This window comes from Protopterus annectens, chromosome 7.part0, assembly GCF_019279795.1.
Source record: "Protopterus annectens isolate FY-2018-M chromosome 7.part0, PAN1.0, whole genome shotgun sequence".
In the NCBI taxonomy this organism is placed as follows: domain Eukaryota; kingdom Metazoa; phylum Chordata; order Ceratodontiformes; family Protopteridae; genus Protopterus; species Protopterus annectens.
This window is the reverse complement of record NC_056739.1, coordinates 917,479,867-917,505,558: the sequence shown is the minus strand read 5'-3', so window position 1 is coordinate 917,505,558 and position 25,692 is coordinate 917,479,867. Positions and strand designations below refer to the sequence as shown.

The 25,692-nt window shown below is 41.4% G+C and overlaps 1 protein-coding gene across 4 annotated transcripts in view; it reads left to right on the top strand.

The window, feature by feature from the left end:
• The window catches only part of MYO9A (myosin IXA), a 2,281,069-nt gene that overhangs the window by 2,236,690 nt on the left and 18,687 nt on the right, over window positions 1–25,692 (top strand). The window lies entirely within an intron of this gene.

Genomic DNA, 25,692 nt, shown 5'->3' with positions numbered 1-25,692 from the left:
CCAAGCATCCTCTTCCAGACCTAGACTCCCTGAAATTAACTACCTTGTTTCTCCAGTTCTAATGTTGGGCAAAGATGCCAGGTTTACAGAAGATATACATATTTTTTCTCCTTCACAAAAATTTAGCACCATAAGACTCTATCAAAGTAAATGGAAATTATTGTCTTTCTGGGCTATGGGGAAAAGTTTTTCCTCTGTTTTACAATTCTTGTCTGAATTATTCCAGAAAGGCTCTAGTTTTTCAGCAGTCAAAATTCAACTGGCATCCATTTCCAACTTTCATTGGATAATCAGACTCCTGTAGTCTAAATAAACTAGTCTCAATAAACGTGTCTAAGACTTTCCTTAAGGGAACAACTTCTCCCTGTAGTTTGAGATCCTGTCTCCATGAGACATTATGGTGATGCTTCAGGCTATCACACAGACCTTTTTGAACCAGCAAGTTCAGTGGATCTTAAGTTCTTGACATGGAAAATGATATTTTTGGTGGCAGTCACTGCTAACAGGATTTCAGAACTTCATGTAAACCACCTTATGACAACATCAGATATGAAAATTATGTACTTACCATAACAAAAATCCATGTTGTCCTATTTTATGTGGTTCAACATTCCTCCTACTATCCTCCTTCCAAACTGTCACCTACAGCTCCTTGGAGAACGGGTAGCCTATATGGGAATCTACTTGTCTCCATCCTAAGCAGGTTAGTTACCTTGTTATCCATTTTGCGCCCTTGTCTATTTTCCTATTGAGTTATGTGTTATGTAATCTTGATTTTATTGTTGTGTCTTTCGGCTTATCCCGATTAGGGGTTGCCACAGCGGAACTCCGGTCCGCTAATGTTTGGTAGTGGATTTTTGCATGCTGAGTTACCAGCCCTGACGCACAACCTTCAACGAAGGCACGCCCATTCACACATGCCTCCACACAGAAGATGCTCTAGCTGAGAATCGAACGGGACAACGTCTTGCTGTGAGGTGACAATGCTACCGCAGCACCACTACCGCGGGTCTATGTAATCTTGATTTTATTACGTTACATATGTTTTTACATGTGGCAAACTCGATCTGAGATAATTTGATAGTGGTGAGGGAATTATGGGTAGGGGAGGAGTCAGAGCCATGGATCTGAATGTTTGATGATATGAAGGCCAGATCCTATTTCTCAAAGGTTGAACTTGACAAAAATAGGACAACACACTGATCTGTTATTATGATAAGTACATAACTTTCATTTTTCCATATTCTGATATGAATACAGTGAAAGCTTAGTATTACTGAACAATGAAAATATTTATGTCCGATTAATAATATATCCAAGCCATCTCCATTACTGAGCGGTACAAGAAGGGTTGTTGATGTCCTTCATGGATGCATCTGCAGTCATAACAAGTGGGTTGTCCTGTCGTCAGGCAGCCTTTCTTGCTCGCCGTTGTAGCGCTGTTAAGAAGCTGTTCGTAAGTGTCGGATCAGAGATTACTTCTTACAATACTACTTGAACTGAAGAAAAGCTAAAAGTACGTTTTGGGGGACTTTTCGCCCTCAGCCGATGTCAGAAAAAGTTAACAATTGTTTAACCTGTGGAAACAAATACCTCATAAAGATTTCCGTCTCACTGTCTGCCTTGTTTAGGCCCAGCGCACGACGTGGCAGCCTGTTACTGATTTTGCTGAACCTATTCTTACAACTGAGGCCCCTGCTACAACTCTTGAATCGACCTCAGAAATTGTACCGGTGGTTGACTTATCAGACACCATCCGCAGCCAAGACTACTAAATCAGTGCCTGTTAAACCCCCACATCCAGGCCCTCTCCTAGTTCTCAAATGCTTGGCAGAAGATTTAATTTCTTTAATTAGAGGATCTCAATCTCACCCAGACAGGGCCTCTCAGCCCCAGAGAAGAGACCTAGGGCAGAGCCCCTGAGCCAGTGTCTTCTGATGATTCTGCTGATGAATCAGACATAACTGACCAGCCAGAGGCTCCTTCTCCAATTTTGAAGATTCTGATGCTGAAGAATCCATTCCAGCTGCTTCCCCACCAGAAGAATTCTCCTTTGGACCTTGGCATGCCCATGAGAGCAGTTCCAATGGCAGCAACAGGATTTTCAGACTCAGAAAAAGACTTAGGACCTTTCTGCACCTCCCACAGCACAGGCCCTTGGCTATACCTCCTGTTCTCTCTGTGGTGGATGATGCTTTCAATGATGTTTGCTCCGCTCCAGACTCTTACCCCAGCCCCTGCCAAACCAGACAGATTTTACAGGGTGCCAGATACTCATCACCACCTTTACAAGGCCCCTCTTGCAGACCCAGAAACTATATCCCAGGGTCCCAAACCACAGCTAAAACCCTATTCCTTCTGATCATTAGACAGATGGGGTAAAAGGTCTACACTTCAGCTACTCTCTCAGCTAGAGCTTTAAACTGTCAGTTTCACATGATACAATACCAAGAGTTTATGCTTGATCAGTTAACTAAAAAACTAACCACTGATGAATCTCTTGATAAGAAATATGTATTAGAGATGGTAAATAACATACAACAAGTTAGCAACCATTCCTTAAAATGTGGCTATGATGCACTGGAGGTTTCATTTAGATCAGCCATGACAGGCACAGTGATAAGAAGGCATGCATGGCTAAAGGAACAAGCTTTAGAGCTAAGCTTAGCTGTTAAAGCTAAGTTGCTAGATGCTCCTATGGACAAGACAAGTTTGTTTGGTACACCTGCCCAGCAGGTTATGAAGAAAATGGAAGAAAAGGCAAAATCTGTTCAAACTGTCAAAGATTTCTTGCAGGTTCAAGGTTTAGCAGGAACTGGCCTGCCAAAAATTGGTCCTTTCCTGACTCCACAAAATTTCAAAGGGGCAGGAATAGACGTTCCAGAGGCAGAAACCAATCCAGAGGAGGGGTAACAACAGAGGCACAGACACAGCCACTGCCACATCAGCACAACCACAGTGACTTAATCCTAACTCCGCCTACCAGGGAACAAATAGCAGCTCCTCTAGGCGGAAAGTTAACCTTATTTTCAAAGAACTGGCACTACATAACAAAAGACAAGTGGATTTTACAAACCATAGATCAAGGTACACTCTACCAGTCAAAAGAGGAATGCCAAATCTACCTCCAAATCAAAACCAGATAATGGAGTTAGCAAACATGAGAGCTGTGGAAACAGTGCCAACAGCAGAACAAGGAAAGGGGTTCTATTCCAGACTATTCCTAGTTCCAAGAAAGGAAAAAGTTGGAGACCAATTAAATACATACATCATTGTCCCAAAATTCAAAATGCTGACCCTACAGCAACTTCTTCCCATGCTGGGCAAGGAGTCTTGGCTGGTAACTCTAGATCTCAAGGAGGCATACCTGCGACCAATCTGCAGAAGATACCTCAGATTTCTTGCAGGATCAGAGCACTATCAATTCTCAGCATTGCCCTTTGGCTTATCTATGCGCCCAGAGTATTCACAAAATGCCTGGCATCAGTAATCGCCCATTGCAGACTACAGGGAATTCAAATTTACCCATACCTGGATGACTGCCTACTACAAGGGGACAACAAAAGCAAGCTGACAACAGATTTACAAAGGGTCATTTACTTGCTACAAGGACTGGGATACACAGTCAATTTACAAAAGTCAAGGCTGATACCATCCCAAACAAGGACATTCTTGGTGAATTGGACACAGTACAACAAATGGCATTCCTGACTACAGAAAACAAAAGAACTTCCTCTTTACTTCTTGGCACTAACAAAACTAAACAAGTTAACAGCAAGAAAAGTTCTGCAGGCCTTGGGCTTCATGGCATCATGCATAATCTTGGTCCCATTTGCCAGACTACATATGAGGAAACTACAGTGGTACCTAAAGAATTTATGGTCCCAACACAGACACAGTCTAGAAACAGAAATCCCACTAATTCCATGCTTAAAACAGGAGTTCCTATGGTGGGCTCAGGCATGCCAGTCAAACCCAGGCCTACCCTTTCAGAGATGTCAACCAAGCCAGACCATCACAACATGGACAAATGTGTTTGTGGACACAGGATCAACTTCACCTACACATCAATCTAAAAGAAATGCTGGCAGTAAAACTGGCAATCCAAAAGTTCAAACCATTCCTCAAAGAGGGCCAGTTGATGATAAGGACAGACAACACCACAGTCATGTGGTACATCAACAAACAGGGAGGCACTCATTCATGCCCCTATGCAGAATGACCTTGGAGCTGTGGACCCTGGCACTCAGCTACAACATTCAGTTACAGGCAATATTTGTACCGGGAAAGACAATACTCTAGCAGACATATTAAGCAGAACCGATGCCCACGAATGGAAGCTGCGGACATCTTCAAGACCATCTCAAAGAAATGGGGAATGCCACAGATAGACCTATTCGCATCACCTCTCAATCACCAGCTCAAAAATTCTGCACAAGGACATTCCACCCACTAGCATGGAAAGTGGACTCACTCTCCTTCAACTGGAAAGGCCTAACAGCATATGCATTCCCACCTCTTCCTTTGATACACAAGGTACTACTAAAAATCAAGGAAGAACGTCCAAGGATAATCCTGATAGCTCCAAACTGGCCAAGACAACACTGGTACCCACTACTGAAGAGCATGTCTCGAACAATATGTGCTGATGCCTTTGATGTTAAGAACAACTACAGCATCATACATCCAAACCTAAAACGCTGCAACTGACTGCATGGAACATCACATAGCAGCAGCTAATCCAGAACTTTCCCAAAGAGTTAAAGACATTATTCTTGAAGCACCAGACCTTCAACAAGAAGGAACTATGCTGGAAAATGGAAAAGGTTTGTCATTTGGAGCGGGGAAGAGGAAAAGATGTGTCAAACATAGATATGCCTAACATTCTGGAGTATCTGTTCATTCAGGCCTGTCCTACTCCTCCATCAAGATACATGCATCAGCTATTTCAGCAGAATACAGCTTTGATCCACCTGTTTTTTTGCTCAGGCAGTTCCTCAGAGGAATCAAGAATGTAAAACCTCCAAGGAAACCACCATTACCAGCTTGGGATTTAAACTTTGTGCTAGAAAAGTTGACACTATCACCCTTTGAACCAGCAGCAACAGCAGACCTACAACACCTGTCATGGAAAACTGCCTTCCTACTGGCAATTACTTCAGCAAGGAGGGTTTCAGAACTACAGGCCTTAATGGCAGTGCAACCCTTCCTAATCTTCCACCAAGATAGAGTGTCCATGAGGACTAATCCTACATTTATGCCCAAGGTGGTATCCAGAGTATCTTTAAACCAGGCAATCCACCTACCTACCTTCTTTCCCAACCCACAAAACAGAGGGAAAGAATACTGCATACCTTGGATGTACATAGACAGCTACGCTACTACTTGGACAGAACAAAAATAGCAGAAAGACTGACCAACTTTTTGTAGCCTATGCAACAGGAAGGAAACAGACAATCTCCAAATGGATAGGAAATTGCATACGATACTGTTACTCCTTCCATGGAAAACCAATTCCACAGAACATAAGACCTCATTCTACAAGGGCAACAGCCACTACCACAGCCTTCTTAGAGGTGGCAACCAAAGACATTATTGAGGCGGCTACTTGGACCTCCGTGCATACATTTGCCAAGCATTATAATTTGCCTCTATATTCCAGATCCCGAGCAGGATTTGCCACTGCTGTACTGCAAGGGATCCTACCATAATCTACTTTATCCTCCTCCCTAGTTGGCTATGGTATTCTACCCACTTGTTATGACTGCAGATGCATCCATGGAGGACATAGTACAGTTTTGTACCTACCATAAATGTAGATGTCCGAACTGGATAGCATCTGCAGTCAGGATTACCCTCCCCCTTCCCTCTGTGGTACTTGTTTACCCTCCTAATAGCTAGCTGTTGGGGGGGGAGTCTTTTATGGTGTATTTGTTTGTATATATGTATATATATGCTTATTTTTGTGTTTACCTCTATCTATTTGGAAACATTGGCATCTATCCAAATTTTAGCCTGCAAGAGGGCTACTGGCATCTGGGGCAAGAAACACTGAGGAAAATGGCGTCGGCTGATGCTTTAGACCAACAGAGATGACGCGGGTGGGAGGCGACATCAGCGAAGCGGACCCGACTTTGGAATCCGGCTGACTGCAGGGCTGCCTGACGACAGGACAACCCACTTGTTATGACTGCAGATGCTATCCAGTTCGGACATCTACATTTATGGTAGGTACAAAACTGTACTTTGTTTGTCTTTCAGCTTTTTCCCGGTAAGGGGTCGCCACAGCGAAACTCCGGTCCGCTAATGATTGGCAGTAGATTTTTTTTACGAAACGCCGAGGTGCCAGCTCGACGCCCAACCTTCAACAAAGGCACGCCCATTTACGCACGCATGTCTTTTGAACACTACCCAACCGCGGGGAGGACATGCAGACTCCACACAGAAGGCACTCCCAAGCCATGCCGAGAATCGAACGGGAGAACCTCTTGCTCTGAGGTAACGCTACCACTGCGGCATGTCTACTTTTTCTTACCTTATTTGTTCTTGACATCAAACCATTAGTGCATATTGTTAGAAATCATACTTCTGTTATGGACTGGTTAGTAGTAAATGAAGGTGTGTGTGTGTGTGTGTGTGTGTGTGTGTGTGTGTGTGTATATATATATATATATATATATATATATATATATATATATATATATATATATGGATAAGGTTCATAGGTAGGTACTAGGCTATCTGCCCAAGGGCCTACGTAAGCCTAGCCAGCAAGGTTCTCTGGCTTACGCCACCCAAGAAAGTTATTTTCCTGTGCCACTGTCGTGGAGAGACACAGAAGTGATCCTCGGGGTTTATTTTATATTTCCCATCCACTCATCAAGATTTTTCTTGAAGAGTGCTAATGAAGAACTTTGCTTGACATAGATGGGCAGCCTGTTCCAGAGTATGGGAAGTCTCTGGGATAGGAATCTATCCCTCCAGCATGTCCTGTTTATTGTGGTAAGAGGGTTTAGGTGCCTAGAGCGTGTAGCGCGGAAGGATTGGGAATTCTTTAGGTGTAGCATGTGCAACAGCTCTGGGACTGACATAGCTTTATATGTTAGGCAGAGATCACATCAGAGTAGGCGATATGCTACGGAGTAAAGCTGAAGTTTTTTGAGACGGTCAGTGTAGGCATTTGTTTGAGGCCAGTAATCCTCTTTGTGAGGTACTTCTGTGGCCTTTTCAGCTGCTGCAGATATCTTGTGAGGTGCATTCCAAAAGGGGCATTGCACTCTATAATGGGTCTAACGAGTGTCGAGTAGAGGGGAACAATGACCTCTTTTTTTCCTGGATGAGAACCCTTTTATGATGAGGTGTGCCACGTAGAAGGACTTCCTGACTACTGTGGCGATGTGACTATCAAAGGAGAGACTACTGTCCACCTGGGTCCCAAGGTCTCTTATCACGCACTTGGTGTTAAGTAGATTGCTGCCTATGTGGTAGCTCATGGGTACAGAGTTTTTACCAAAGGGGAGGACACTGCACTTTTTGGCATTGAGCTTGAGGCCATGGCTCTGACACCAGGCATCTGTCTCAGCAAGGCCCTTCTGTAGGATGTCCACATCATTTGGGGATTTATAGGTTCATAGGTTCATAGATTCATACTAAGCTAACTGCCCTTGCGAGCCATTTTAAGCCTAGCCAATTATCCTTTGTGAGACTCAAACCCTGCACCTTGTGTTTGTAAGGCAAACACCTTAACCATTAGGCCACCCTCCCAACCCTCCCAATTTGACTGTGGCTCCTAGTTTGCAGTCATTTGCGAACTTCGTTAGCCAGAGGCCTTCTGTGTTAGCCTGTACTTCAGAGAAGTAGATACCAAACAGGAGAGGTCCCACGACGAAACCCTGTGGTACTCCACCTGTCACTGCTTTGAGGTCAGATTTGGAGTTTGCAACTTTTACAGTGTGGGTTCTGTCAGTGAGCCAGTTGGCAACCCATCTTGTGATGTAGAGATTTATACCTAGTTTAATGAGTTTAGCTATAATTCCAGAATGGGGGATGGTATTGAAAGCCTTGGCGAGGTCAAGATAGGCTGTGTGAACCATCTTACCCTTGTCTACGGCTTTGGTGACTGCCTAAAAGAAGTTGATCATGTTCAGGAGGCATGTTCTTCCTTTCACAAACCCGAACTGGGTGGGATCCAGAGTTTGGAAGTTACCAATGTCTTTGTTTATGAGTTCCAAGATGATACGTTCCATGGCCTTGCAGACCAGGCTCGTCAGGCTAATAGGTCGATAGTGTGTTGGGTACGTTGTTTTGCCTTATTGGCTGTGGTTGAGTGGCACACTGAGTCTGTGGGCTGTGTCATTTGGGTTGTGTTGGGGGATGGAGGTTGCTTGCGTTTCTGCTTTGGAGGTCTCTCTTGCTTAGCCAGATTATTATTGAGAGCCTCCGTGAATGTTTTTGTGTTACTATGTGTGGATTTTGGTGGTGTAGATTTAGTGAGACTATGTGATGACTGTGGTGTGGTGCAAATGTTTACCTTCTCCTCATGACTGTCAAGTGCAGTCTTGATTGGAGAGAGCTTTACCTCCAGTTTGGCTAGATAAGTGCATCTCTCACACGTTGTAGTGTTGGGTGGTAGGAGGAGAGAGTTGTCTGTGTACATGAGGCAATTTCTACATTGCCTCAAGATGCCCAGATTCGTCAGATAGACAGGAGAGAACACTGAGAGCTTACCCTTGGACATGCCCGAATAAAAAACTATTTTCCTCTAGATAAGTGAGGAAATTGAGTGCAAGAGCTGTTTTTCTCTAAGCAAGTGAGAAATGTAAGTACAAAAACTGTTTTTCTCTAGGTAATGAGGAAGATTGAGTGCTATAGTAATTAGTAGCTTATTTAGTGCTTACAAGTTCTGAACAAGTGCTGAGCATGAATAAGCAAATTTAAGTGCTAAAACTAAGAATCTGAATCTGCACTAGACCGAGTTACAGGACAGAAACAAGTGCAAATGCAGGCTTTCAAATCAGAAAGTTGAGAGATATGGAAGAGATTGCCCAAACGGCCAATAGCTGCAATTTCTGGGCCAGAACCACTCCTTATGTGGTAGACAGGTTACCTAGTGCTTATCACTCCCACTGATAAGCTAGAAGGCTTCCCTCCAACACAAAAAGGCTTGGGGGGCTCAGAAGCTTACATACAGTCCTGAATACAGCAAATCTGTATCTGGAACACTAGTTACAGGAAAGGTAAGAAACAGGCTTACAGTATTTTTTTTTAATACAGAAAAGTAGCAAAAACAGTAGTAAAAACAATTTGCATGCAGTGCAAGCTAGCACACATGATTATGTAGCAATATTAGACCAAACACACTTTAAAAAATGCAATTAAATTAAAAAGCAAGTGCAGAAAGAGTTTATTAGGTAGAGTGTTGATCTCGGACATTTCACCGAAAGTCAAATTAGTGTGCACTTTTCACCGAAAGCTCAATTCACCGAAATTTCACCAAAAGTTGTATATGGCCTTGTCCGCACTGTAGTGCGACCCTGGAGTTAGTGTATATAGTAGGGGGGGTATGGGGGGCGTAGCCCCCCACATATTTTAAATGTTTTGAACTATATACATGCATACTTGAAATTGCAATATATTATTGTTAACCAAACATGATATATACTTAACCTATGTGGGGGGCTACTCATACTTCATTATCTGATTGATTGTGCAACAGAAGACCTACTTTTACTGTTTTTAATCATTATATTTTCATTGCTTCATTTCAGAGACTCCCACAACAGTTAACAACTTCTAAGTTAACAAATTTGATTAATAAATATTATAATTTGCTCTTAAAAATTCATTATATTCTACAGGATAGATGATAGGGGTCTGAAAGGAGAAATAAGGGGGTCCAAATGGAGAGATGATAAAATCAGCAAGCAAAGGAAAGTAGTATTTCTGGAACTGTATTCATCCTCAAGTGAGTACCTTCAAGAGGTGGACCCTGTTTTTACTAAATCTCACCAAGACAGCACTGGTATATAGACTGTATTTTGTATAGCATGTATCATGGACAGAAGTGGGTTAAAAAACAAAAAAGATAGCTGGGTACACAAGACCCTGGATAAAATAGTGACCAATCTTGGTATGTGCAGTGGTGCCAGGGCTGGAAAAAATGACAGTGTAGAATCCTGAAGACGTGGAAACATTCCTACAATGGGGTTTAGAACTGGTTCAGGGGGCGGATGCCCCTCTTGTAGAAGGAAGTAGTTCACAAAAACTAAAAGCCCAAAAAAGAGCCATAAAGATGATAGAGTAGACTGTTGATGATAAGGAAGACATTATGCAATGTTACTGTTATGTCAAAAGCCCAGAATTTCAGATAGAAGATATTCAAAAAGATTAAGGGAGGAATTAGAGGAACGAAAAGTACTTGCACATCAAAAACTGTCAAAAGCTTCAAATGCAAATGTATGTTCCTTTATACAATAAGTCAATGAAAAACATTATAAAGATCAAGAAACTTTGAGCCGTTTGGAGAAGGAATCGACAAAGGTGAGTGAAAATATAAAGAACAAAACCTGATGATTTTAGAAAGGTGTAAAAAAAGAAACATAGACATGGGAAAGAGAGATCTGATATGGTGCAATATTTATGCAAAAGAGAAAGCCAAACTAATTAATATTAAAAAAAAAAAAACAGCTCCAAAGATATTTGAAGACAGACATGGAAAGTTTCATAATGCAACAAATGAGATCACAAAGGAGGAACGTACATCAGAAGATTAGTAAAGTAGAAGTTAGAGAAATAGAAACTGTAATTATCAAATACCTGCAAAGTGAAGGAGTTTGTAGAAAGTCTAACACAGGTTATGTCACAGCATGATGGACCAATAAGGCCCCAAACTAAGGAGAAACAAGTAGGGTGGGAGACATCTGAAGAAGAAATATGGACATGGGAAAGAAAGAGATTTAACATGGTGCAATATTTATGCAAAAAAGAAAGCAAAACTAATCAGTACAAAAAAGTAGCACCAAAGATATTTGAAAAGAAATGTAGGCAAAGGCATCCAGATATGGAAAATTTCACAATTAAAAAAATAAGTAATGGAGACGTTAAAGAACTAGAAACTGAAGTAATGGATTACCTCCAAAGCAGATTTAGTGTAGAAAATCCCCCTCAGGTAACGTTATACAATAGGATCATAGGTGTGTACTAGGCTAATGGCCCTGGAGACTTTACAAGCCTAGCCCATAAAGTGCCCTGGCATAGTGCTGCCTGACGTTAGTTCCCAGTGCCTCTATCAAGTAGAGCCACTGGAGTGATCCTGGGGTGAATTTTCTATTTCCCATCCACTCATCAAGATTTCCTTTGAAGAGGGCCAGTGAGGTACTCTGCTTGACATGTATGGGAAGTCTATTCTAAACCAAGGGCAGTCCCTGGGTTATGAACCTATCCCTCCAACATTTCCTCTTGATTGTGCTAATGAGGTTGAGGTTTCTGGAGCATGTGGTGCGGAGGGATTTGGATTTCTTTAGATGTCGCATTTCTAACAGAGCTGGGTCAGACATGGTTTTGTAAGTCAAGCAGAGATCGACTCTTTATTGACAATATGAGACAGAGAATAGCTGGAGTTTTTTGTGTCTGTCCAAGTAGGACATGTGTTTAAGGCCTAGGATCCTCTTTGTGAGGTACTTTTGTGGCCTTTCCAGCTGTTGCATTTGTCTAGTGAGGTACATGCCAAATGGGGCATTATACTCGATGATTGGCCTAATGAGGGAAGAGAAGAGAGAGATGATGACCTATTTCTTCCTGGATGCAACACCCTTGGTAATGAGATGTGCCACATAGAAGGACTTTCTGACTACAGTGGCAATGTGGTGGTCGAAGGAGAGGTTGCTGTCAACCTGTCCTCAGATCTTTTATAATGCATACAGTGTTCAGTGGGCTCCCATCGATGTGGTAATTAGTGGGAACTGAGTTTTTCCCAAAGGAAATGACGCATTTTTTGGCGTTAAGCTTAAGGCCATGTTTTCGACACCATTCATTGGTCTCAGTGAGGCCTTTCTGTAGGACGTCTTGCAGTTATCTGAGAACTTGGTCAGCTAGAGTCCCTCCGTGTTGGTCTGGACTTCTGAGAAGTAGATGCCAAACAGGAGAGGATCCAGGACCGATCCCTGTGGGACTCCACTCGTGACTGGTCGACAGTCTGACTTGGAGTCTGCTACTTTCACACTGTGAGTTCTGTCTGTGAGCCAATTTGCAACCCATGATGGAACAATGAGTCTGCAAATTAAGGAGAAACAGTTGGAATGGGAAGTATTTGATTACTTGCCACATGAAGATACTCTGGAGACTTCAGAAGGAAACCAGTACAAAAGTTAATTTGGAGTCACACGGCAAGGGAAAGAGCAGGAAATAGTGGCAACTCTGAAGCAGTCAGTGTTGTGGAGTGATAGGCCAGTGAGTTCCCATATGAAAGAGCAATGGAAGAGCCAGGATGCAGCTAAAGAGAATATGTCACAGGAAGATGTTATGGAACTTTCTGTAGAATGCCTGCAGGAAACAGATAACAAAGAAAGTGCTATCAGTTTAAAAGAAGCATCAAATAGATAAAAATATAAAGCAGTTAGGAAGTGTCACTGTTAGAAAAGTATAGAAGAGGGAACAGATCTACAGAACTACTTAGAAAGATAAATGTGATAAAAGCAAAATACAATATCAGACCAGACCAGGATTTGGCTTATACTATTGCGAATAATAAACTAAAGATATCAGTATAGGCAGAAATACTTAAAAGATATGCAAATAAAGGTAAAGGAAAATTACAGAATAAGCAAATCATGGATGATCCAATAAAGATTTGTAGAGAATTGGGAAACAAAGCAAAAGGAATAAAACACCATCAAAAAAGAAGAAATACACACATTTTTGAGAAATTTCTATGAAGACTCGGTGGAACATAACAACAATGCTGAATAGACAGAGGAAGTTAAAGAAACAGTAAGAATTTCAAATGTACAGGATATGAAATGAATGAAGTAACTGCCAAGGAAACTGAAACAAAATTAAGAAAACCTCCTAATTGGAAAACCCTAGTCCCAGATGCAGTACCTAACTTTTTGCTAAAAGTATTAACATCTTTACATGAAGATTTAGCACTGAGTAAGAACTATTTAAATCTGCATCCCAAATAGACACCAACCTGGTTAACAGTAGGAAAAAAAAACAATACTCCTCCTTAAGAATGAAGCTACAAGCTATCCAAAAAAAAAATAGACCAATAACTTGCTGTCGATGTATAAGCTACATACTGAAACTGATGCTGACAGTTTATAATCTTTTAGAAGAAAACTCATTCATGACAATAAAACAAAAGGGTAACAAAAGAAAGTCAAATGTAAAAAGGATCATTTGTTGTTAAGTAAAATCTTAATAGAGCATTGTAAAAAGGGGAAGACTCTTAAGTATGGCATGCATAGATTACAAAAAAGCATTTGACAACATCCCACATTCATGGATAAAGTTGTGCTTACAGATGTACATTGATAAATTACGTTACAGTGACAATGAAACCGTGGCAAACCAATTTGCAGCTAAGCTATGATAAAGGATAAATTATTATACCAGGGATAAAAGTTCAAGTCAGGATATTCCAGGGTGACTCTGTCACCACTACTGTTTTGTCTTGCCGTTAACCCATGAACTCATCTACTTAGCAGATTAGGTCGTGCTTACTGTTTGGATCCTAGAAAACAAAAAAGTGTAAAGACTTATCTTATTGTGCATAATTTAAAACTGTATAGCTCATCAGATGAGGAAGTGAAAGCACAGCTATAAGTGGTCAAAACTTTCTTGGATGATATGAGCATCATTCAGTCTTGATAAATGTGCGAAAGCAACATTTAAACCAGGAAAGCTACAGCTCCAACAAAATATTGGGTCCCAATTAATTACTCAAACTTTTCAAAGTTCAAATGTCATATGGACAACACCATATGATCGAACTTTGAAAAGTTTGAAGGTTAAAAGCAATGGCTCCATACGGCGCAGAATGGGAAAATTTCCCTTTTGTGCAGTGAAGTGTGATCTTGGAGTTGGTATATTTAAGTAGGGTGTGTGGGGTGCAGGGGGGCTTGCCTCCCTGTTCAGGTAATTTTTTTTTATTTTATTTTATTTTTTTTAATTATATTTTCGAAGTTTCAAACTTCGCTCATATGTTGTCGAACTATGTTCGATATGAGGTTCGAAGTTTTGAAACTTCAAATATATAATATACACACCCAAAATATCAGTCTGGGACAGGAATGTGATATAAAAGAATTTGAGCAGGAGGTAGTGTATAAATATTCAGGGAATAGATGGAAGGATCACAAAACATAAATAAATGCGAGCAAAACACAATAAGGAATATTTTAGAAGACTAAAATTAGTACTTAAAACAGCTCTGAAATTAAAGAAGAAAGCCCAAGCTATAAACCAATTTGCTCTTCCTGATGTTCTTTGTGTTTCACTGTTTCAGTCATTACATTTAGGGTAATCTGCTTGCAGGTTGCCCTCAGTCGACCTGATTAACAAAGTCTTGGGTCCTATGTTGGTTGCTGTCCCTTCTTCCATGACGTCAGGTCGTCAGGGGTGTAAAACATGCAGCCGACACCATTACATCAGTCTTTCTTGCCGTGCAGTGCCCAAAGCAGAAGCATTTTGCAAGTGCCAGTCGGCCGACTCCTGAAATTGTCGTTTTCGAGTTTCAAAACCGAAGTCTGTAACTTAAAGCTAAGTACCCCGTTGGGGAAACTTTTTCTTGCTCCTTACCGATGTCAGTAAAAGTTAATAATTGTATTACTTGTGGAAAGCAAATACCTCATAAAGATTTTCATTCATACTGTATTCCTTGCCTAGGCCCTGACCACGATGTACCTTGCTGTCGGTTTTGTGCTTTATTTAATCAGCACACTATCCATCGTCGATATATTTTTGCCTCTAAATATTTCGGTTCTCGGTTTAATTATCCAGAAATGTCATTGGTTAGCCATCCGACTACAGGATTCTGAAAAAAATGCAAAGATAAAGACAGAGACAGGCAGCCAAGGTCCGAAACTGCCGACGACGCTTCTCCTAAGCCAGTCTCCAGTTCGCCGGTACTCAGTGAGGCACTTTCGCAGCCCCTGATAACCGCTACTTCTGATTTGCAGGCCTCTACTGAGTCCCATTTGGAGTCCGGTATGCCGCGAGATACTTCAACTATGGAACCTGTGGATGTCTCTACCTTGGATGGGTCCGGAGCCGCTGTGCAGGCATCGGCTTCTGAGGGTGTAATCAGGCCTACGGACTTGCATATTAAATCGACGCCTCCTTCATTACTAAGGCCTAAATCTCAATCCATGTCTAAAAAACTGATGCCGAGGCCACGTGCTCAGGCCCTACGCCTAAAAAACAAATGATAAAAATGGCTGAAGATCTAATAACTCTAATCAGGGGTAGCCACCCCCCCCCCCCCCAAGATGCATAGGGCTGAGCTTGATTATGAATCTTCTGATCAGGATTCTATTTCTTCTGACTCATCTGATGACCTGGATTTGTCCTTACCTACTTATGAGGATTCTGATGCAGAGGATTTTATTCCCTCTGCTTCCCCTCCAGAGGATTTTTCTTTTGGGGAAACCTTACATACTCTAAGGGAGCATTTTCACTGGGAAAGCCAAGAATTTTCTGATTCAAAAAAGTGGCTTAGGGATTTCCTTCTTCTACCTCAGCATACGCCTTTGGCAATTCCTCCAGTACTAAACATTGTTGATGATGATTTCTCGGAATCCAGTTTGGCCCCTGATTCCCTGCCTCCTGCTCCTAGTAAACCTGACAGATACTACAGGGCTCCTGACTCTCACAAGTTTCTTTTCAAAAATCCTATTGCAGATCCAGAAACTATTTCTCAGGGGCCCAAGGGCATTAAGGCTTCTACTACTAAAAATCCTACCCCTTCTGATAGAGACTCCAGGGCACTGGATAGATGGAGTAAAAAGGTTTATACTTCAGCAACCTTGGCAATCAGAGCTTTAAACTGCCAATTTCATATGTTAAAATATCAGCAACATGTCATTGGACTGCTTAAACAGAAAATTATGTTGATTCCTGACTGTGTGGAAAATAAAGATTTACATGATTTAATGCATTCTGCTGAGCAAGTTGGAAAACATACTTTGCAATGTGGTTTTGATTCTTTAGAGGCCTCTTGCAGGGCTGTTGTTACTGGGTCTGTGCTTAGAGGCATGCTTGGCTTAAGGAGCAATCTTTGCCTGATCATGTTAAAGCTAAATTGTTGGATGCTCCTTTAAATCAGGACAGCCTGTTTGGCAGCAAGGCTGAAGAAGTTCTGAAAAAGATGGAAGACAAAGCTAAATCTATGCAAACTGTTAAAGATTTTTTTATAAGTGCAGCCTCCTAGATTTAGTAGGCACTGGCCTACTAAGAATTGGTCCTTTCCAGTCTCTTCCAGGTCTTCTCAAGCCAAACCCAGACACAGCAAAAACCCCAGGTCTCAGTCCCAGGGGACTGTCAGAACTAAGCAGTGGGGGGCCCCCACTTCCAAATCTGGGAATAACAAGACACCCCCTTATGGTAAACAGTCTCAATGACTTCCTTTTAAAATTTCCAAGCACTTATTTTCTGACCGCCCCTTTGGGGGGGAAAGATTGCTCTTCATGCAAAGAACTGGGAACTCATAACCGAGGACAAATGGGTTTTAAATATAGTGTCCCAGGGATACAGATTTCATTTCCACACATTGCCAACGCCAAATGGGTGGCCGGACCTGCCCCCAAATCAGTGGGCAGAGGCCCAAAAACAAGTACTTTCTCTCTTAAGCATGGGGGCTATTCAACTGGTACCAGAAGAGGAAAAGGGACAAGGTTTCTACTCCAGACTTTTCCTGGTACCCAGAAAAGACAAATCATGGCGACCAATCCTGGACCTTTCTACTCTAAACACCTTTCTGGAGAAATTCAAGATGCTGACTCTTGACCAATTACTTCCTATGCTAGGCAAAGATGCCTGGTTGGCAACACTAGATTTAAAAGAAGCATACCTGCACATCCCAGTCAGGGAATCTTGCAGAAGATACCTACACTTCATAGCATTCTACACACATTATCAGTTCTCTGCACTGCGCTTTAGCTTGTCTGCTGTGCCCAGGGTATTCACAAAGTGCCTGGCTCCAGTTATTGCATTTTCCAGGCAAAGAAGTATTCAAATATACCCATACCTGGACAATTGTCTAATTCAGGCAGAAAGCCAGGGCATACTTTTGAATCATCTGGCATTTGTAAAAAGGGTTCTAACTTGTCTGGGGTACACCATAAATGAAAAGAAATCACAACTGGTACCCTGTCAACAGATTACATAACTGGGAGCAAGCTTGAATACAACTTCTCAGATGGCTTACCTCACGCCAGAAAGCGAATTCATTTGATAACCTATTTCAAACATGTGGCTGCAAAAACCCTGCTATCTGCAAGACAAATACTGCAAGCCTTGGGGTTTATGGCCTCCTGCATTCTTCTAATTCCATATGCAAGACTGCATATGAGGAAACTACAGTGGTATCTCAAAAGCCTATGGAGTCAACATTCTCACAGCCTAGAAACAATGATTCCTATCATACCTTGCCTACGCCTAGAGTTCCTCTGGTGGGCAGAGGCCTGCCACCAAAACAAGGGACTACCATTCACATTACCTCTTGCTGCCCAAACCCTAACAACAGATGCATCAGACTATGCATGGGGGGGCTCACCTGGCAGGGAAGTGCATTCAGGGCAAATGGAACCCCAGTCAAATGCACCTACATATCAATCAAAAAGAAATGTTAGCTGTAAAGAATGCTCTGACAGCCTTCAAGGACTACATTCTTCCAGGACAACTAATGGTAAAGACGGACAACACCACGGTTATGTGGTACATAAACAAGCAGGGGACTACACATTCCTACCCCCTCTGCAGACTAGCCATGGCATTGTGGAACACAGCCTTGAGCTACCAAGTGCACCTACAAGCTCAAGTCCTGCCAGAAAATTTAAATACACTGGCAGCCGGACTAAGCAGAAACCTCATGGACCCACACGAGTGGAAACTGGAACCAAGGATTTTCAACATATTGATAAGTGAATGGGGGAGCCCAGACATAGACCTATTTGCCTCCCCCCAGAACTACCAATTGGACAAGTTTTGCACAAGGACACCCCACAAACAAGCCTGGAAAGTGGATGCTCTGTTTTTCAGCTGGAAAAAACTATCAGTCTACGCCTTACCCCCGTTGCCTCTGCTCTCCAAAGTTTTACTAAAAGTCAAACAGGACAAACCAAGGATGATTTTGATTGCTCCAGACTGGCCGCGCCAACACTGGTACCCCCTCCTGCGCACTGTTTCGCAGTTATCTACGTGGCACCTGCCTCAGACCCCTTCCCTGCTGTCTCAGCAGGAGAACCAGATTCTGCACCCTCAGCTTCCAACATTGAACCTTGCAGCCTGGTTAATTACTTAAACTCACCCTTATCATCCCTCAGCAAACCTGTGATGGATGTCATCTTAGAGGCAAGGAGGCCTAGTACTAGAATATATTATGCTGAAAAATGGAAAAGATTCTGTGCCTGGAACCACTCTCAAGGGATGAGCACAGCAGCGCCCAATTTACCTCATATTTTGCAATACTTAACTGATATGCTTCACAAGGGCCTGTCTTTTTCCTCCATTAAAATCCACGACTCAGCCATTTCAGCTCATTATAACACAGAACCTCCCCTCTTCTCTCATCCTCTGCTCAAGCAGTACCTCAGAGGGGCCAAAAATTTGAGACCACCCAGGAGACCTCCAACCCCTGCCTGGGACCCTAACTTTGTATTGGAGAAACTCACTCTACCTCCTTTCGAGCCAGCTGCTACTGCAGACTTAACATTTCTTTCTTGGAAAACAGCTTTCCTTTTAGCAATCACTTCAGCTAGAAGGATATCTGAATTACAGGCCCTTATGGCAGTGGAGCCTTTCATCATCTTTCATGCGGACAGGGTGTCACTCAGGACCAGTCCATCCTTCATGCCCAAGGTGGTATCCAGTGTGCCTCTTAATCAGTCCATTCATTTGCCAACCTTCTTTCCCAATCCACAGAACAAAAGGGAACGGATTCTGCATTCCTTGGATGTGCACAGACAACTTAAATTCTACTTGGACAGGACTAAACCTAGGAGAAAATCTGAACAACTGCTGGGTAGCATTTGCTGCAGGTGCAGAGGGGAAGGCTATTTCAAAACAAACCATTTCTAAATGGATAAGCCATTGCATTCATTTCTGCTATAAGCACCATGGAAAACCTATCCCCCAGGGGATCAGATCTCACTCCACCAGGGCTACATCTACTTCTGCAGCCTTTCTCAGAGGTGTTCCTACCAGGGACATCTTAGAAGCTGCTACCTGGAGTTCTGTACATACTTTCACCAAGCATTTTCATTTGCCTTTTTTCTCTATATCCAGAGCTGGCTTTGCCACTGCAGTCTTGCAAGGCCTTATAGCTGTCCCTAATGCTATATAAAATCCTCCTCCCAACCACAGCTTTGGGAATCTACCCAAATGTAATGACTGCAACAGTGAAACACAAAGAACATAGTACAGTTATGTATACTTACCATAAATGTAGATTTTCGAGTGTATTCACTGTTGCAGTCCTGGTTACCCTCCCTCCAGCCCCCTAACTTCTTCTGGCTATACCTCTACTTTCCTTTGCTATGGTTAAAAGCCTTTTTGGTGTATTTGCTTTTTGTTGGAGGTATATCTTTGTGTTTTTATGTTTATTTACTCCCCATTAGGGTGGCACCTGACATCTGGGGCAAGAAAAGCTGATGTAATGGCATTGGCTCTATGTTTTATACCCCTGACGACCTTATGTCATAGAAGAAGGGACAGCAACCGACGCAGGACCCAAGACTTTGTTAATCAGGCCGACTGAGGGCAACCTGCAAGCAGATTGCCCTAAATGTAATGACTGCAACAGTGAATACACTCGAACATATACATTTATGGGAAGTGTACACAACTGTACTTTCTAACCTGGCCCCAAAAGGTATTGCTTCAGTTGGACAGGAAAACAAGAAAAATGCTTCATGCTTATCAAATGATACATAAAAATCAGAATATACCAAGATTATATGTTACTCGTTCTGAAGGAGGTATGGACCTCCTCAAAATTGATTACAGGTATAGAGCTGCAGTCATAGGACTGCATACATATCTGCTGACCTCACCAGATCCAAAGTTAGTGAATGTTTTAAAACATGACTTCCCTAGTTGGGTTGAGAAAAGGTTAATTTAAACCAAAAGACGAAAAGTTAATATTGGTGGCCCTGGATAGTGGACTACACATAACACTGGTTTACAAAGTCCATTGAACATGAAGGAGAAACAGACAAATGCAGGTTTTATAAAACAGAAGTCGAAACAGTCCCACATCTTGTTGCTTTGTGTGAAGCACTAATGGCAGAGGGCTTATAAACTGAAAGACATAATAATGTGGTAAGACTGTTGCATTAGGGATTGTGCAAACATTACAATATTGAAGTAGCTGAGAAATATTGGAAGCATGAGTCACAAAGCATTATAGATTATGGTAAACTTTGTATCACTTGGGCTCACCCATTACCAACAGTTCAAAAAATATATGCAATAAAAACAGATATAGTAGTCCATAAAAAGAAGGCAGAAGTAGCATTGATAATTAAAATTGTTACACCCAGCGATTGCCATGTGTTGTGTAGAGAGACACAAAGTTATAAAATACCAGGATTCACAGGCAGAAACGAGGGCAGTGTGGAGGAAGGATACCCAGACACTTCTGATAGTAGTAGGAACAATGGGTCTCATAAAAAGAATCTGCAGTTGTATTTAGATATGCTACCAATGTATGCAAGTCCTTATGAAATGCAACAAGAGTCAGTTCTGGACACATTGCAGGTGTTGCAAAGAGCACGTCTGTCTAACAACAAAGATTGAAACAACACTAATTTCATGAACTTTAGTCATACTTTGACTTAGGAATGGGGTCCATTCTGGCTGCCATGGTATTAGAAAGCCAAAAGACTTGGAGAAATTAAAGCAAGAAACAATATAATATATGCAAACAGAACAAAACGTTGCATGTGAAATTTACAATATCATATAAATCTCATGCAATACAATATCACACAAATCTGAACTTCATAGTAATACATAAATTATCGCATAGTATGATGTAACCGTACGTCTAGTAAATGGAATTGAAGTAAATTAGAAACCTGAGGCAGTGATCAAAATAATTTGCAGAAAAAAGCATCAATATGGAATTCTACAAATTAAAGATAGTTTGAGGTATTACAATGATGGTTTAGGGAGTAGCTGTTCCTTGGTAACTCCAGAAACATGTTAACTTAAACTGGCTAAAATAAGGATCATTCCTGTTAGAAGACAAGAAGTAGTTCTAAGAGTAATAGATTGATTGGTATTTGTGATGAAAATTGGCAAGAGAATGCAAACATGCAATTAATAGGACTCTAAGCTACAACAGTACTGGGAGCATTACTAGGCTGTATGGTGAATGGGAGTGCAAGGTAAATTAATGAAAATTCGGGCATAATTGAATCAATTGCCATAATGAAGCTATTGTTAGAACAAACCCTGGCATAAATTTAAAAGGTTAAAAACAAGTTGCATGATTTTTATAGTTGCAGTATTCAAAAAATATAAAGTTGAGGAAGTGCTAAATAAGTTAATCAAGAAAACAGGGCCTATAGGAAGAATATTTCAGTGACGGGAATCCGAGAAAAAAAAACAGGGAAGACAATATATGATACCTATGGGGGAAAAATGGCAACATAGACTGTCCTACAGGCAGCCCACATTAAAACTTAGAGATCATACAGATTATATAATGAAACCTAATATGTATTCAAAAGCACATTTGGTGATTGGACAGAGCAGTCAGTCTGCCCACTGTAAATTGAGCGTTACAACCAGGAACAAGCCTGGCCACCATGTATGGCACTAGATAGTTCCACAGGCAGTATTTTTCTCTCTGAGTCAAGGATAACCTAAGTCATTACATATTCTGTCTGACAAATTCTTTGTAACCAGATATGTTCCCAATCTCTGCCATGAAGCCGTCACAGTTACAGTACACAAGGAGAGGAATGAGAGCCAAACAATTATAGACCCATCAGCTTCACCAGCACTCTATGTAAAATTATGGAATGGGCCATAACAGAGCTTATCCTGAAACATGCAGGATGTCTCTTTCCATTAGATGTGGATTGTTATGATTTTGTAAAGGATGGATCGTGTTTACTCCCTCAGTTCGTATTCTTTGAAGAAATCACAACCGCATTTGAGGCAGTATTTAGGATGCATGCTGACTATTTCAACCTTGACCATGTCTTTGACGAAATTCCCCATGAGGTGCTATATAAGTATGCTAATCTAACTTAATATCCCTGGTTACATAATCAGATGGGCGAACCAGTCGCTGAATGGGAGATTCCAGCAGCCCAGAGTGTCGAGTAGTTTAACCAACTTTACTGAAGTAACCAATGGCAGCCAATGCAAGATTCTTTGCTAGGAACCCCTCCTAAGTGGCCTTTTCTTCACTTATATAATAGAAGGAAAACATTTCAGTAACAAAACATGCAAATGACTGCAGACTACAGAATGTTGTCACTTCAAGAAATGATGCAAAAGTTAAGCAAGATGGGCAGGGCAGAGTGCATCAGTGGTTTAGTCATAATGAATTGGCAAGTTCTGAGGAAGATAGACAATCCAGTTGCAAGATTAATGATCAAGTACTCAAAACCAACAATGACATTAAAGCTGTATGAACAGCAGTGGCCAGTAACCTAACTTTGAACAGCTGCATACCAGAAAATATCTGAAAGGCCTATTCAGTAAAATACTTGATATGAAAAGGCATGCATTGACAGTCCCATGAAGTCCATATTCCCTTATATTCTTTACTCATCTGTCCTGTTTAAATGCAGTGCAGTGTTTTACAGACTTACAACTTTCCATTTAATTTAACTAGAAAAGATGCAATGACTCGTTAACAGTTTTACAAGACTCGGCCAATGGACAAAAAAATATGTTGGTCATTAATCAAAAAAATAATACAATACACCGCACCTAGTAACAGAGGAACAATGAGAATACATATATATATATATGTATGCGCACACACACTCAGACACAAACATATCTCTCTCTCTCTCTCTCTCTATATATATATATATATATATATATATATATATATATATATATATATATATATATATATATATATATATATATATATATATATATGCACACACACACACACACACACATGCTTACACTTTTATTTACATTTTAACCGTTTATGTATGTGTGTGTATGTAAAATAGGTATCATGGAGTCTGACTCCATAGAGCAGAGGGATGGAGCCCTAACTGCAGCCCAGGCAGCCTGGTGTGTTAGTGGGTCCAGCAATGAAAAAGCCAGGTAGGGAGGGGAGGGGAGACATGAAGGGGTTTGGCTCACTTGCCTCTCCCCAGAGATGAGGAGGGTTGTACGTGCTCATGGAAATGAAGAGTTTGTGTGATTTGATTGGTGAAAAGTAGGGAAACTACCTCTTGTACTTCAGGGGGAGGGATGGGGCTGTTTGGAAGGAGTACCCATTGTGCTGATGAGAGGATGTCCTTTGCTTTCAGCCCATTGCACACCTCTCCTCTATGCTTGGGCAGGTGGGCATGTGGCTAGGGCTTTAAAACAAACAAAAAAATCCTTGCTCCACCCTGATAGCTAACTAAATGATGGGCTTTACTAGTCAGCCCTCACCTTCCTGATGGGGAGCCAGTGGACTGATTGGCCAGGAAGGAGCTGTCGATTGACATCAACCATTAAAGCAAAATTTAGTTTATGAGTAAATAAATGTAACTCTGAAAGTACCTCACCTGTGTTTGCTGTTGCAATTGGTACAAATATAAACCCTTTTTTGAACAGATCCATTAATCTGTTTATCAGTATATTTATTTTTCAATGCAAAACAGTACCTGTGTTGGCTGGATCAAAGTTCATTTTCACTGTTTTGACCTTGAGCTCTTTGCAATTCCTTATCTGATTGGACAAATTGTTTTATTGATGAGGAAGCTGATTGAGCAGCATGTCAGTCTGTCTCATCACTGCATGTCCCATTTTATTGCTGCCTCATCACCATTATTTAGTGCCCTAGGTGTAGGATATGTTTACCGGAGGAGGACTACACTTTGGTTTAAATCAACATTTGAAGTTATGCAGGCTTTTAGACAGGAAGCCAACACATTTGATTAGGTCAAGCAGCTGGGATAAATTATGGATTTTTCTTCTTATTTACCATTTGCCTGGGAATGTGAATTTACTCACAGAGGAGTTCAATGACTTCTTCATCTGTTCCATATTGACTTTCCTGAAGTGTTTGGTTTTCAGAGATTTGAGTATCTGGGATGATCCCGAGTCAGTGACTCTTACAGAGTAATTCTTCAGTATTTTGATGTTACATAGTTCATTCACGTTGTTTCTGCTGTTGTGCATTGTAAAGGATATTCACCTGACCTAATCTTTCAGCTGTATTTGGTCTGTTCTAGCTGGTTAGAAGAATCACGTGCCTGGTCTGACTACCACCAGGTCTGTTTCTGCATGAGCCTCAGCCTTGTTGAATTCACCTTTTTTTCTGAGGTGGTCTGTTGCATAAATCTGAAAAATATAAATTGTATTGATCTAATTACTGTATTGAACTAGCTGTTACTGCAGCCCAGTGTAGAGCGACCTAATGATCTCCTAATTTTGTCTAGTAAAGGCAGTAGGGATGCATTTGGACTCTGCACCAGTATCCACTGTCATACTTTATTCCAGGTATGATGACTCTATGCTAGATGGCAGAGTGAGAGTGGATGAGCATTATGTTTCTTACCATTTGGAGATTTTCTGCAGGAAGTCAGTGTTTTTATCTATTGCAATGTATGCCACATCATATTAGCTAGCTGCATTTTCTTAGTGGTTAACAGGCTGTGAAGTCTAGCCTGTGTGGTAAACTGAAATGATTTTCTTCCTCAGTTTATTTGGCTGCTTTTTAAATTTTGCATACACAAGACAAGAACCTGTTCAGTGTGCATTCAACAACTTTGCAGTGTAAACTTCTGCAGTTTGCTTGTGTTGAGGCTAGAATAAATTTGATCTGTTTGAGAGTAAAGATATCATGGACTTGATTATATTGTTAAAGTTTATAATTTGTGGTATGGAGCCTGTCAGTATGTCATATCAGATTAAGGCTGTGGGCTGCTAACAAGCATCATCCTGTAGGCCAAAGTTTGATTCTCTCGGCTTCCTTTTTGTTTGCTGTATGACTCTGAGTAAGTCACTATACCAGACAGTGCTGCTGGATCACCCCTGAAAAGAAGCTTGAGCCTACTGGGTTTATCCAGATAATAAGTTAGTAAAATAAGTAACAAAGTCCGTCACCTAATCTAATGCCAAATTTTTGTTGGTATCTCCACCCATATGGCAGCTGCTGGACAGGGCTTTGTGGTCATATATAGTATCTGTTTCTGCCTGGCAACCCACATCAAGAGACTCTAACAGAAAGTAGTAATTCTCGGTGTGCGCTCATTGTATTAAACCTTTCTCTCTTGCATA